At 38.3% G+C, this 16,220-nt stretch overlaps 1 pseudogene; it reads left to right on the top strand.

Annotated features, from left to right (window-relative positions):
- The first annotated feature begins 528 nt into the window (after positions 1-528).
- On the top strand, positions 529-11,334 carry LOC148596447 (uncharacterized; annotated as a pseudogene).
- The last annotated feature ends 4,886 nt before the right edge of the window (positions 11,335-16,220 follow it).

The raw sequence follows: 16,220 nt of genomic DNA, 5'->3' as shown, positions 1-16,220 counted from the left end.
AAATATTATTATCAGAGTGGACGGATCAACGTGGAAGACGGAAAAACCCGAGGACGGACCGACTTGGGGATGGATCAACATGCTACTTCTGTAAGTTAATTGTTTGAAAAAATGAATCAAAGGAAAACACAATTTCAATTATCTTGAAGGATACGTAAAAGTGTTTTCTTTTCCCCAGCATGTAGACTTCACTCCCTTGACACTTTTTAATAAACCTATATATGGTGACATGTATTTTAAGCATTTTTTTCAAGATTAGAACCACAACAGCCTGCTCCCACTAATGGGGCGGAGTAAGTTTTGTTTGTAATCGGGTACGGGGTGCAGCTAGAGCTGGAAAAGCACCCCCATTCATATATTTGTCTAGCAAGAAAATCCCATTCATATATTTATCAGTGGGAAATACATACCCATTCATATATTTTGGGCTAGAGAAATACTTATCTCAAGTAAATTTTGAGCAAAGGAGAAAAATTACAAAGCTGCGCATTTCATCTCATAGACTAGAGATAGAAACAGGGCGTTATCATGGCATTCCTAGACAAAATAGATTATGTCGCAGGTGTGCCTCAGGAGAAGTAGATGATGAAGTACATTTTCTTTTTTCATGCTCATCAAATAAAAAAGAGAGAGATATACTATATGAGTTAATAATATCTATATGTCCACATTTTATTAACCTCAGTGATGAAAACAAATTGATATGGATCTTAAATTGTGAAAATTCCATTGTTTTATCTGGTTTAAGTGATCTTGTTATATCAAGTGGTGTTTAAATTATAATTTTTCTTTTTTCTTTTTGTATATGTTATTTATAATTATTTTTTTTATCTATCATTAATATCTTCCCATATCTTTTTCTGCTTATATTGTAATATGTAATGTAAGAATTTTGGGTAATTAAAAGCCCAGTATATGCTAATTTGATCCTTAATTTTCATACTTGAAGCCAAGAGCACCGTCCCTTGGTGTCCTTTGTCTTGAAGCAACTCAAAAGACTTGCATCTCTGCACTGGGCACAAGGAGACTTCTAGTGAGTATTATGTACACTGCACTTATTTATTTATTTTTTCTTTTCTTTTTTAATGCATCATTATCACTATTGCAAATAGATATGCCCTTAAGTGAATATACATTTACATTCTTCATTCATATAATAATTAGGTGATCATAATTATAATCTCCATTATCATAATCCAATTTTGTAAATGAAACTGAGGTGTGCCAGTATGATAACTAAACACTATGTGTTGATTACTATGATGTATTACTCATAATGCAAGTAAAAGCTAAAAAAAAACGTGACAATTATTTAGTTTGTAAATTAACTGTTGATATTATATGTTATTATATATGTTCAATCAAAACTGTTATATTAAAAAAAAATTGTATTGTAATCATGCCCTTTATGGACCCTTAATTGGTGAATAAACAGTTCTTCTTCTTCTCCTTCTATATTCTACTACATCAGTTTGAATTAAGAGAAGATATAGGAAGACACTAATTGAAGATTGATTGGTGAAAATTGTAAAAAAAAAAAATGCCTTAGCAATAAATTATACATTTAAATTGTAGAAATATGACCCATTGATATAGTACATATTAGAAATGGTAACGCATAGGAAAGTAGAAAATTTATGACCCAATCATATATTTCAACTCTAGACAAACAGACCTATTACAGCTGCACGTCTGTATTTACTGCTATATAGGAAGTGCCCCACCCCGTTTTCTCACTATAATAAGTAATAAATAGAGTCGACATGAAATTTAATTATTTATTACAGTGGGACATAATAAATACATAATCTCTGCAAAAACTGCATGAATTGATGAAAATTTTTATTTCAATGCATTATAATACATGTACGAGTCAGAGATTTATTTATGGTTTCTATATATTTCTATATTTATTTATATCTATCTTTATTTAATTTAAAAAAATAAAGCGATGTTGATGAATTCTTTATTGAAAAGAGTAACTGATTTCCTCCAGCTAGAGATTCTTTACGAGATAAAATTATGAATAAGTTATAATTATGAATGAGGGAAAATATTGATATCAAAAATAAAGTACGTAGAGGCAGACGGCTAGTGTCACGTGTACCACGCGTTTACGTTAAAACACAATGTATCTCATTTCTGTATTTCTCAATGGGTTCTTTTAGGGATCTTCATTTACTCTTAAGTTAAACTGTCATCGACGTCAGAACAGTAAAACTTATTTATATTAAACACAATGATATAACTATTCTCTTTACTCAAAATTAATCTAACTAAATCAAAATCAATTCAATAGTGAGAAGTTTCTATTAAGTGTTTAGATATTATACGTAATTCTATTTTAACTTAATCCTTATAAAACACAATTAACTTAATGGTATCTAGACGATGTCTATCGCTTCGCGCGAGACTCTCGGCAAAAGATTACTAAATACTAAATATTACTTCTCTGTAGAAGTATCCTTAATATAACACAATAATCTTATATCGCAATTTAGACGATGTCGATCGCTATGCGAGACTTTCGTCTCAACTCTGTGACCACCAGAACTAAGCGACAATTAAGGATTGCAACGGCTTTTATATGCCCAGGTCACCTGACTTAACCATATGACTGGATCAGTTCATTAACGCCAAAGGGGTGTTTACAAATTGTCGACCTTACCATTGTATAGAAAATGATGGATTTGTCCCCCTGTCAAATAAACCAGTCCAACTTATCGTATGCAAACAATACAGCTAGATACCAATTGAAATTGCCAAATATAAACGTACATACTTTAACAATGACATTGAATCAACCATGTACATCACAATGTATCAGTGGACTTATTTCAAAATTGTGCACTACTGTGAAAGTACTATTGTTCATGGGGTACCAATTTTTGTGGTTTTCATGGGTAGGCCAAACCACGAAATATGGTGACCAACGAATAGTAGATTCCCATTTAATGTATATACTGAAACTTTAAAACAACGAATTCAAGAATCCACGAGAAAATAAAGAACTTGTGTTTGTTCCCTGATCCACGAAAATTGGTATCCACGAATAAAAGTACTTTCACAGTATTTCTTTCAATGACTGTATAAAGAATGAACTATATTTAAATCTCCCGTGATGGTCAGCGTAATTGTTTACTTAACAGATTAAAGAGTTTCAACTGATGTATTTTGTTGATAATAGCGTCATACAATTTGTTTGACAAAGAGTAATCAAGGGAACCAAGGTCACAGCGGTAATCAAAAGAATGTAATCCAGGGACAAAGACCAGACATGGAAAATAGACATACACAACAAAAAACATAATGTAACTAAAATCATACATACAAAGTAAAAAAAGCAAATGAGCAACTCGGACTCCACTCGCACAACATTGTAATTTGCAGCTGATCATAAATCAATTTCATTACACAACCAACGCCTCAATTTTCATGCGTCCCACATGAGACTTAATAAAAAAAAAGATAACTACTTAAACAACATATTACGGTTACTCTCATTCATTGTGAACCAAAAGCCTTGGTAACATATTCTAAATTAGTCTCATCATTTGCATGGCCTCCTTTATCTCTACAATTGTGATCTCTCTCTCTCTCTCTCTCTCTCTCTCTCTGAAAATTCAGAGGTAGTCATCACTCCTTTTGATAAATGATGTCTCACACTCTACCTAGTTCAACATCGACCTGTTGGATCATAACCCAATACCAACCTTAAACTCTTTTCTTGACATCTAGCGATTTGTGTCCTCTTTCCTACCACGCTTCCTTGAATTGTTCGGTCAATTTTATTCTTTTCGGTTCAGAGTACTCATTCATCAATCTCACAGGTACACCATCTTTTATATTTACAAATGCCCTTGCTATCAAAAATGAGTCACTTCCTAATGAGTTTTCATCACCTTCAACTATTGGTTTCATCCCTGGTAGTCTCTGAGCTTTCGATTGATTGATTGATTGATTGTTATCTTTTAATGTCGTTTCGGCGACTAGGGCCATATCACGGCAAGAATATTGAATGAAATGGAAATATAAAAAGCAAGATCAAAGTCTCTTAATAAAATAATGAAATTAAAACAAGCAGCTATTTACATATAAAAGAGTACATAAAAGATGAACCTAAGACATAAAATACATATAGAAATATAACTTCGATAAAACATTTAAAATATTGAAAAATCAAGGAAGGTATCTAATTAAGGATCACCAACAAGCAAATGGCCATGTGTAGATCTAGAATGTCCAATGCGGCATCTAGTCATGACCACTTGCTCTTTGCGATTGCCCGACCCGGATTGATGAACACCTAGATCGGGTTTTATGGAATTGAGTTTGTTGTGTTCAAGACCGTCCCATCGGTGCTGCCACATCTTTAAAATATATTTCCTTATTAAAGGTGTAAATTCGGTGTATGGCAAACTAACGCCCTTTATTATTTCATATAATGCCTTCTTGGCAACCCTGTCTACAACTGAATTCCCCTGAATACCAACATGACTGGGTACCCAGAGAAAAACAATCTCTATATCAAATTTCCGAAGTCGATGAATAAAGTATAAAATTTGTAAGATAAGAGTGTTTTTCAGTTTGTGATTCTTAATTGCCAAAAGACAGCTCAAAGAGTCAGAACAAATAATAAACGGTGACAGATTACATTGTTTGTTTGTTTGTTGGGGTTTAACGTCCGAGCAGCAATATTTCAGCTATATTCAGACAATGAACATCAAATGGATGATAAAATGAACATGAAATGAAGAAAAAAAAAAGGATGGGTCACAAGGATAATAGGATCGACAAATTTTGATTGCCACTGGAAAAAGGGGGGATGGGTAAGGTAGGGCAATTTAGCCTCCTGTGGCGGAGCGCGAAGGTTCCTACTCCTATCGAATACCACAGCAGGGTTCTTTAACGTGCGAGGAACGTGGCATCTTTCCCAACACGGTGCACCACTATGGTTTGCGGTCAGGTTTTCCGTATTATAGCCTGACAACCCCAGCATGTAACACGCCAGGGGTACCCCATTCCACCACCTGGGGCACACATCCCAGTTGCTCTGTGGGCAGAGCGCCTAGCCCCCGGCTAGGTTTCTGAGCACTATTTAGTCGCCTTATACGACAAGCTTAGCGCTGCTGCAGGCCTATTCTTTTAACACCCGGACCTGCACGGGGCCAGATTAGATTGAGTAATCAATTTAAGTGCTAACAATATTGCTCGAGCTTCAGCTGTGAATATGGAAGCGCTTGATGGCAACCGTTCAGTTACAGTTTTGTCACCATGGACAGCAGCACATGCAACGCTATCGCCATCTTTTGAGCCATCTGTATACACTGTCGAAAAATCTGGAAAATTTGCTTCAATTTCAGAAAATTTTTCTTGTAAAAATAAAGGATTTGTATCGGACTTTTTATATTCACGCAGATCAAAAATGAAAGAAGGGTGTGGAAGCTCCCATGGAGGGCATTTCGAAGTAAGAACAGGTGTCACTGCATTGGTCTCCAGATGAATTGCTTCCAAATGAGGTTTTATTCGAATTCCAAAAGGAGGGGTTTTGCTTTCATGTTTTCGATAAATGTCGACATAAATAGGATTAATGACACAGTCGTAGGCAGGGCTATCTGGGTAGGCCATAAGTTTACTTACATATTGAAGACCTAATTTCAAACGTCTGTCTCCAAGGGATGGTTCATTTGCCTCGGCATAAAGGCTCTCAATAGGAGAGGTTCTGAAGGCACCAAGGCAAAGTCGCAACCCCTGGTGGTGAACAGCGTCTAAAATTTTAAGGTAAGATGTTTTGGCGGAACCATAAACAATAGATCCATAATCAAGTTTAGACCTAACCAAAGATCTATATAAATTTAATAAAATTGAGGTATCAGCACCCCAATCGGTACTGGACACCATTTTTAAAATATCTAGTGCCTTAAGACACCTAGATTTAAGTAATTTGATATGGGGAAGAAAAGAAAGTTTACTATCAAAAAGTAATCCAACGAATTTTGTTTCTTCTACTATTTTGATTTTATAACCATAAAGAAAGAGATCTGGGTCCGGATGCAGCTTTCGCTTTCGACAAAAGTGCATATCAACAGTTTTAGATGTAGAAAACTTAAACCCATTCTCCAAAGCCCATTTCTCAATTCTTTTGAGGCAAAGTTATAACTGCCTTTCAATATTACTCATATTGTGTCCCCTGTAGCAGATCAAAAAGTCGTCTACATACAAGGAACCGTCAAAATTGTCCTTCAAAACTTGGGCTAAACTATTAATTTTAATACTGAAGAGAGTGACAGAAAGAATACTTGAGTCCCTGAGGAACTCCCATTTCCTGTTCCTTCTCCTCAGAAAAAGTCGAATTTACCCTCACATTAAAATGACGATCTGACAAAAAATTAGACAAGAAGAGAGGAAGTCTTCCTTTCAACCCCATATCAAATATATCTTTTAAAATACAATATTTTCACGTCGTGCCATAGGCTTTTTCTAAATCGAAAAAGACCGACACAACATGTTCATTTTTAGCAAATGCATTTCTGATGAGCATTTCAAACCGGACTAAATGGTCAAGAGTACTTCTGCCTTGCCTAAAACCACACTGAATATTAGTGAGTAAGTTGTGCTTCTCAAGGAACCACACAAGGCGATCATTGACCATTCGTTCCATTGTCTTGTAGACGCAGCTTGTCAATGCGATCGACTACTGAAGCCGTTTTCCAGAAGTCCATATCTCGTTCATTAACGCAAGAAGTGTATGTAGAGATAGATCAGGAAGATGTTTCAAAAGTTGATAGTGAATATTATCTAGCCCACTAACTGTATCGTGGGCTTTAGCCAGTGACGATTTTAGTTCCTCTATAGAAAATTGAGAGTTGTAGGATTCAGCATTATTTGACTTGAAGTTTAATTTTTTCTTTTCTGCAGATGATTAAATTTTTTGAAAATCCGGTTTGAGTTAGTTGAGGATGAATGTTTAGCGAACGTTTCGGCTAGCTTATTGGCGATATCTTTTCGGTGGTTAGAGTGGTATTACCAACTTTAAGGTGTTTCACTGAAGAATTCGAATTTTTTCCTTTTACTTTTCTAATAAAATTCCATACTTTATTGAGGGGAGTGTGAGATTTAATACTAGAAACAAAATTTTTCCAAGAGGTTCGTCTGGCTTGTTTACATGTACGTCGAGCTCGAAATATTCGGAAGTTTGACAGATTTGCTGGTGTAGGATTTTTGTCAAACCGGCGATGGGCCTTGTTGCGTTCTTCGATCGCTTTGTCGCACTCATCAGTAAACCATGGTTTACTAGGCCTTTTTGGATTTGTCGAGGTTTTAGGTATTGTTTTATTAGCAATTGATGTCAGTCTTTCATTAAATAATAAAATGGGATCTTCAACATCCTTCATCGTTTCTAATCGTAATTCTTCAAGACAGTGGGCTTCAAATGAAGCCCAATCTGCTTTCTCAAGTTTAAAACGAGGTTGACGTTCCTCCGTTTTGGAGGATAAATGCTCCAAAATAATTGGAAAATGATCACTCCCGCACAAGTCATCATGAACTCGCCATGTAAACTCTGAAAGTACGAGAGGATCACAAATGCTTAAATCAATAGAAGAATACGATCCATTGCCTGAATGAAGGAACGTTGAAGATCCGTCATTAAATATGCACAAATCTTCTTGCTGAAGGAGCTCCTCAACTTTCTTACCTTTATCATTCGTATGATTACTTCCCCATAAAGGATTATGAGCATTAAAGTCACCCAAAATAATAAATGGTTTGGGCAACTGTTTAACCAAATCAACTAATTTATTTCTGCACAAAATTGAATTTTGGGGGAATGTAAATGGAACAAACGATTATAGTTTTATCAAGGGATAACCGAACGGCCACTGCTTGTAGATCGGTAGTTAAAGGAACTGAACTATGTATTACTCTGTCCCTAATAAAAATGGTAGATCCACCAGCAGCTCGTAAATTTGCCTCAGCAAATGTACTATACATTGTATATCCTTTTACGGAAATTTGATCCGTTTCTTTTAAACGAGTCTCCTGGAGACATAATGCAACTGGTAAAATAGACTGAACAAGAAGAGTTAATTCCAAAATATTAGCCTTTAAACCTCGACAATTCCATTAAAGTAATTTGGCCATTTTTATGGGTGACGAATGGGGGATATTTTCTCTGACTTGGATCCGCGACCACGACTCGATGGCCTTCTAGTACGAGTGCCACCATTAAGGTCAATTCGATTGACTGAGCGCGCTGCTCCTTGCATTTTTTCATGGCAACATGATCTGTTTGGTCAATCTGATCAAGGTTGGGACCCAGCCTGTTTTCACCTGAACAAAGTCCATGATCTGTTGTTTCTATGTCAGACTCGGAATCCGAGTCCGACACCACAGGCGACACAATCTGTCGCCTAGACTTAGATTTCTCCAAATCCTCCACACGGAAACTTTTTTGGGGGATGGACATTCTTCTGTTGAGATTTGGAAGACGATGACTGTTGTGATGATGGAGATGATTTTGAAGATGATGCTGAATTTTGGGATGACTGAGTCTGTGAACATTGGTGAGATTTCTTAGCTCTGGCCTTTTTAATTTCCTCTAAACATTATTTTGGTGGATACCTCAGTGGGCAGTTTGGCAAGACCATTGATATCCATTTTCCAACTCATGATCGTCTGCACCTCAACAGTAGAGGACAGACAAGTACGCTTTGCAACACTAGCATAAGATATTTTGCCAGATGCAAGAAAATTGTTGGAAAGGGACAACTTCTGGCGAGCTTCACTATATGAAATTTTGTTTTCAGTTTTTATCTTTAAAATATCTTTTTCTTTCTTATAAAGAGGGCAATCTTTAGATGATGACATGTGAGCTTCCTCACAGTTTCTGCATTTCAGATCTTTTTTGCAGTCGATTCCCTCGTGTCCTTCTTCAGAGCATCGGAAACAAAACAGTTTTCCTCTACACTGGCTCTTTCCAAATTTCTGGCATTTAAAACCCCATAGGGTTAGGAATATACAGACTGACAGCTGTCCTGTATGGACCAATGTAGACATGAGACGGCACTGAAGTGGAACTACATGTTAACAGGATTGTTCTCATTGGTGTGGTTGCATCTGCACGTCGAGAAGTAAACCTTTTCACTGACTTAACGCCTTGTGATTTCAGTTCCTCACAGATCTCTTCATCAGTCAAGGCGTCGAGGTCTCGACCTCGGTATTTAAGGACACCCTGTGACTGATTTAGTGACTTGTGTGCAGATGAAACCACATCAAGGTCACCAATCCTGGTTAATTTTAACAAATTTGATGATTGGCCAGGTCTGAGGCATTCAATTAAAATTCCTGATCTTATTTTCTTTGTATCTTTAACATCACCAGCTACACCCTTGATAGTTTTCTGTATTAAAAAAGGAGAAAGGTCATTAATATTTTTGTCTTTATCTTTTGCAGAAATTACAATAAATCTTGGCCAGTTTTTATCACTTTCGTCAGAAGAATTGCAGACATCAATTTTTCGTTTTTTTTTAATAAGAAACATTGGACTCCCCGTTGTTTTTTGTCGCCATGTTAAGTTTTTATAAGTTTCATCGTCTCTGTTCCCCACCCGTCACCGAGTGCCAACACGGGCGATGCTAGGACTCTACGGATTTCCAGCAGATAGTATCAGGGATTCCAGAGACGACATACTCGAACAGAGCGTATCTATCAATGGCGCATAGACAGCGTACTACTCGATTGACCCATGAGCCACCGCCTTCTTCATTTGCCATTTGTAAGCTTTTGAAAATCTTAGAAACATTGGATTAAACAAAATGCCATCAGTAAAGCAAGTGGACAAATGAAGGGCATGGCGTGACCAGCCGATTGATCGAACCGGGTCCATCCGATCTCCCGTTTAGATGACCTAAGAGCCGAGTGGCATATACAGCCATATCCTCGATCATCCAGCCATCGATGACACGGGGGTTACGTCACGACTGGAGTCTAGATACGACCTTCATCCACTAGGACCTCCTCGCCCACCAATAACTCACGGGTTGCAACTCATGGCAAACAAGTAGGTGAACCCACTTTTTATTTTAAACACCGGGCCCACGGTCGATGTTCGGATCGCTTTAGTCTAGCCTCTAACCTTTGACCTTTCCAGCATGGGTAACCCTACCAGGAGAAAAAACTCCAGCTGGCATAGCTCTTAGGATCACTGAGGCACGCAAGCCCCCCTACCAGGACAAGGATAGCGATCCACAGGGGGGGGGGCGAAAAATCTGGATAATTTGCTTTAATTTCAGAAATTTTTTGTTGTAAAAATAAAAGATTTGTATCGGACTTTTTATATTCACGCAGATCAAAAATGAAAGAAGGGTGTGGAAGCTCCCATGGAGGGCATTTCGAAGTAAGAACAGGTGTCACTGCATTGGTCTCCAGATGAATTGCTTCCAAATGAGGTTTTATTCGAATTCCAAAAGGAGGGGTTCTGCTTTCATGTTTTCGATATATGTCGACATAAATAGGATTAATGACACAGTCGTAGGCAGGGCTATCTGGGTAGGCCATAAGTTTACTTACATATTGAAGACCTAATTTCAAACGTCTGTCTCCAAGGGATGGTTAATTTGCCTCGGCGTTTTGTAGAGGAAGAAGACACGTTATCAGAGGACTTAGCTCTCTGGACTAACCAATTTCAAGTCAATCACAACGCAGTAGACTCACTTTAAAAAACTTTGAAAACTATGGTCGCTCAATATTACCGTCCACATGTCGTACAATATTACAAACAGCAAAGGAGGTTGAAACAACTTTTATCTCTGGCATGGAATACTTTTATTTTGGAATAAGTGCTGAATTATAGAAGTATAAAAGTTATAGAATTGTATCCAAAAGAAATGATTGATAACCTCAACACTTTGGAAATCTCTCTCAACATTGATGGTCACCCTCTTTTCAAAAGCACAGACACCACTCTCTGGCCAATTTTATGTGAAGTTCATTTGACCCCAGCAAAAGTATTTCCTGCCACACTAACAACTGGAGCATCAAAACCAGAAAACTTAGACTTCCTCAATTATTAATGAACTAAACTTGATTTTGCAAAATGGACTTAACATAAATGATAAACATACAGATATCAATTTAAGATGCGTGGTATGTGATGTTCCAGCTAAAGCAATGGTAAAAGGAATTAAATTATATAGTGGTTATTATGGTTGTGACCGATGTAATCAAAAGGGACATTGGTGTGGTCGCATGACATATCAGGAAATTAATAATCTGCAGTTAAGAACTGACCAGGCATTCCGCAATCAAGACCAGGAAGAACAAAGTCTAATATAAATGAAATGCTGTGTAGAGTTTATACAAGGAGTCAACCCCTCTTCCAAACACCATGTGATTCAAGGATAATAGGAGCCTATAATTTTGACAAACGGTTTACGTCCATACGACGTTTGAGTGCAAATAACTTGGGAAGGAAAGCTATTCTAATTGAAAAAGAGGATGACAACATGTTTATCCTATTGGCAATTCTGCATGATTTTTAACCTGGTAAGCATTATCTAACACCTTAGTATTTAGTGAAAAGTCTACACAAAGAGCATGTACACACAAAACTTAATCTTAGAGTGAATGTAGAACATAGATTTCCACATGACACACTGGACGTAGAATTTGTTTTAATATCAGTCCACATCTCAGCACATTTACATATACATTGTATCCCCACGGGGAAAAAGATTAACATTTGCCCACTTGCCAATGGTGACCAGAAATGTGCCTATGCGACCTTTTTCTCTACTTTAGTAGCCTAGCTGGCAAATTGCTTGAAAACAAAGTAGTGTAAAAAAAGTTGTGGTCGGAGTTACCGGTTACCATTTGATTGAAAATGTAGCGTCCCTAGTAAAATTTTATCAATAACCAGTTCTAATAATACGGAAATCGTTCATTACCAATGTGGTTTCTTATTTAGCATTGCTTATTAATTTCCGCATTCAGTGTTGCGTAAAATGTGAAATTTTATTTCTGAACTAATTTTGTCCGATTAAGTCTGGGCTAGTTGATTTTATAGTATAGTAGCGCAGGTGGCTAATGGCCTCAAAAAGTTAATCTTATGTGCACAAATATAGATAATACATGGCAAGCTAAATTTGTTGTTCATCCCTATCAACTTCCAGTTAAAGGGGAGGTGACTATTTTTGCAAACATGTAGCTATCATGTGTAGGGACTAATGAATGAGTGTATACCAAGCACGACAGTGTGTGCAACCACATGTCTATCTTTGAAATTACCTTGAGTGCATACTCATGGCAATAATAATAACTTTATCTTGTTTGTTTTTTTGTTTGTTGGGGTTTAACGTCCGAGCAGCAATATTTCAGCTATATTCAGACGATGAACGTGAAATTGATGATAAAATGAACATGAAATGATGATGAAATGAAAAAGGGATGGGACACAAGGACAATGGGATCGACAAATTTTGATTGCCACTGGAAATAGGGTCGGGCAATTTGGCCTCCTGTGGCGGAGCCCTATGGTTCCTACTCCGGGAGAATACCACAGTAGGGTTCTTTAACGTGCGTTTGTTTGTTGGTTTGTTTTGTTTGTTTGTTGGGGTTTAACGTCCGAGCAGCAATATTTCAGCTATATTCAGACAATGAACATGAAATGGATGATAAAATGAACATTAAATGATAAAAAAAGGATGGGTCACAAGGACAACAGGGTCGACAAATTTTGATTGCCACTATCCAATGTTTATTATCAGACGTAGACGTATAAAATAATAGCACCGACAAGACCTACACTGCTACCATTCTTTCCAAAGAAGAGATTGTGGAAAACCATAAATCTGTACTATCCTCTTTTGGTCTCTCTACCAAGGACGATCATTGTGATTTACCGTCTATGTACTGGATTCCTAAACTTCACAAGAATCCATACAAACAACGTTTCATAGCTGGATCTGCAAAATGTACCACCAAACCTCTTTCAAAACTTTTAAATTCTATACTCACAACTGTCAAAGAGGGTCTACAGTCCTACCACAACACTTGTTACTCCCGTAGTGGTATTAATTCAATGTGGATCCTGAAAAATTCGAAAGATCTTTTGGAGACACTTCAGTTAAAGACTATTATCTGAATACAATAGCATTAAAACCAATTATTTTTCAACACTGTATACTTCTATTCCCCATGCTCAGTTAAAATCCCGACTTAAAAACATTGAACATCGTTGTTTTTCCAAAAAAGATGGTATACCTAGATACAAATATATAGTTCTTGGTAGAGATTCCTCATACTTTGTAAGAAATAATTCCAAATCATCTTCCAAATATACAGCCCCGTGTAGGTCCGGGTGTTAAAGAATAGGCCTGCAATAGCGCTAAACTTGTCGTAAAAGGCGACTAAATAGTGCTCAGAAACCTAGCCGGGGGCTAGGGCGCTTTGCCCACAGAGCTACTGGGATGTGTGCCCCAGGTGGTGGAATGGGGTACCCCTGGCGCGTTACATGCTGGGGTTGTCCGGCTATAATACGGAAAACCTGACCGCAAACCATAGTGGTGCACCATGTTGGGAAAGATGCCACGTTCCTCGCACGTTAAAGAACCCTACTGTGGTATTCTCCCGGAGTAGGAACCACAGCGCCCCACCACAGGAGCCCCGTGCAGGTCCGGGTGTTAAAAGAATAGGCCTGCAGCAGCGCTAAGCTTGTCGTAAAAGGCGACTAAATAGTGCTCAGAAACCTAGCCGGGGGCTAGGGCGCTTTGCCCAAAGAGCTACTGGGATGTGTGCCCCAGGTGGTGGAATGGGGTACCCCTGGCGCGTTACATGCTGGGTTTGTCAGGCTATAATTCGGAAAACATGACCGCAAACCATAGTGATGCCCATAGTAAACCCCAACAAACAAACAATTCATCGACTTCGGGAATTTTGTATAGAGATTGTTTTTCTCTGGGTACCCAGTCATGTTGGTATTCAGGGGAATTCAGTTGTAGATAGGATTGCCAAGAAGGCATTAAATGAAATAATAAAGGACGTTAGTTTGCCATACACCGATTTTAAACCTTTTAAAAGGAAATATATTTTGAAGATGTGGCAGGAACGATGGGACGGTCTTGAACACAACAAACTCAATTCCATAAAACCCGATCTAGGCGTTCATCAATCCGGGTCGGGCAATCGCAAAGAGCAAGTGGTCATGACTAGATGCCGCATTGGACATTCTAGATTTACACGTGGCCATTTGCTTGTTGGTGATCCTCCACCTGAGTGTATCCCATGTGATTGCCCTTTCTCTATCAAGCAATCTAGATTATTGATTGATTGATTGTTGGGGTTTAACGTCCGAGCTTCTATGTTCTAGATTGTGTGGATTTTGCCAACACCAGGCAAAATTATTTTGACTGCGCCAATATGTTTGATTTGTTCAAGACCGTTTCATCTAAAAACATTATCGATTTCTTGCGGGACATCGGTTTATTTAATAAAATCTAAATTGGATACCTTCCTTGATTTTTCAATATTTTAAATGTTTTATCGAAGTTATGTTTCTTTATGTATTTTATGTCTTAGGTTCACCTTTTATGTACCTTTTTTTATATGTAAATAGCTGTTTGTTTTAATTTTATTATTTTATGCCCCCCTGTGGATCGCTATCCTTGTCGTGGTAGGGGGGCTTGCGTGCCTCAGTGATCCTAAGAGCTATGCCAGCAAGAGTTTTTTCTCCTGGTAGGGTTACCCATGCTGGAAAGGTCAAGGGTTAGAGACCAGACTAAAGCGATTCAAACATCGACCGTGGGCCCGGTGTTTAAAATAAAAAGTGGGTTCACCTACTTGTTTGCCGTGAGTTGCAACCCGTGAGTTATTGGTGGGCGAGGAGGTCCCAGTAGATGAAGGTCGTATCTAGACTCCAGTCGTGACGTAATCCCGCCCCGTGCAGGTCCGGGTGTTAAAAGAATAGGCCTGCAGCAGCGCTAAGCTTGTCGTAAAAGGCAACTAAATGGTGCTCCGACACCTAGCCGGGGGCTAGCCGCACTGCCCACAGAGCAACTAGGATGTGTGCCCCAGGTGGTGGAATGGGGTACCCCTGGCATGTTACATGCTGGGGTTGTCAGGCTATAATACGGAAAACCTGACCGCAAACCATAGTGGTACACCGTGTTGGGAAAGATGCCACGTTCCTCGCACGTTAAAGAACCCTGCTGTGGTATTCGATAGGAGTAGGAACCTTTGCGCTCCGCCACAGGAGGCTAAATTGCCCGACCTTACCCATCCCCCCTTTTTCCAGTCGACCCTATTATCATTGTGACCCATCCTTTTTTTATCATTTCATGTTCATTTAATCATCCATTTCATGTTCATTGTCTGAATATAGCTGAAACATTGCTGCTCGGACGTTAAACCCCAACAAACAAACAAACAAACGTGACGTAACCCCCGTGTCATCGATGGCTGGATGATCGAGGATACGGCAGTATATGCCACTCGGCTCTTAGGTCATCTAAACGGGAGATCGGATGGACCCGGTTCGATCAATCGGCTGGTCACGCCATGCCCTTCATTTGTCCACTTGCTTTACTGATGGCATTTTGTTTAATCCAATGTTTCTAAGATTTTCAAAAGCTTACAAATGGCAAATAAAGAAGGCGGTGGCTCATGGGTCAATCAAGTAATACGCTGTCTATGCGCCATTGATAGATACGCTCTGTTCGAGTATGTCGTCTCTGGAATCCCTGATGCTATCTGCTGGAAATCCGTAGAGTCCTAGCATCGCCCGTGTTGGCACTCGGTGACGGGTGGGGAACAGAGACGATGAAACTTATAAAAACTTAACATGGCGACAAAAAACAACGGGGAGTCCAATGTTTCTTATTAAAAAAAAACGAAAAATTGATGTCTGCAATTCTTCTGACGAAAGTGATAAAAACTGGCCAAGATTTATTGTAATTTCTGCAAAAGATAAAGACAAAAATATTAATGACCTTTCTCCTTTTTTAATACAGAAAACTATCAAGGGTGTAGCTGGTGATGTTAAAGATACAAAGAAAATAAGATCAGGAATTTTAATTGAATGCCTCAGACCTGGCCAATCATCAAATTTGTTAAAATTAACCAGGATTGGTGACCTTGATGTGGTTTCATCTGCACACAAGTCACTAAATCAGTGCAACCACACCAATGAGAACAATCCTGTTAACATTTGGTTCCACTTCAGTGCC

The sequence above is a fragment of the Perna viridis genome, chromosome 15 (assembly GCF_037379345.1).
Source record: "Perna viridis isolate PV_CMFRI_1.1 ecotype Kerala chromosome 15, ASM3737934v1, whole genome shotgun sequence".
Classification (NCBI taxonomy): domain Eukaryota; kingdom Metazoa; phylum Mollusca; class Bivalvia; order Mytilida; family Mytilidae; genus Perna; species Perna viridis.
The sequence above is the reverse complement of the archived record's forward strand: the minus strand, read 5'-3'. Positions and strand labels throughout refer to the sequence as shown.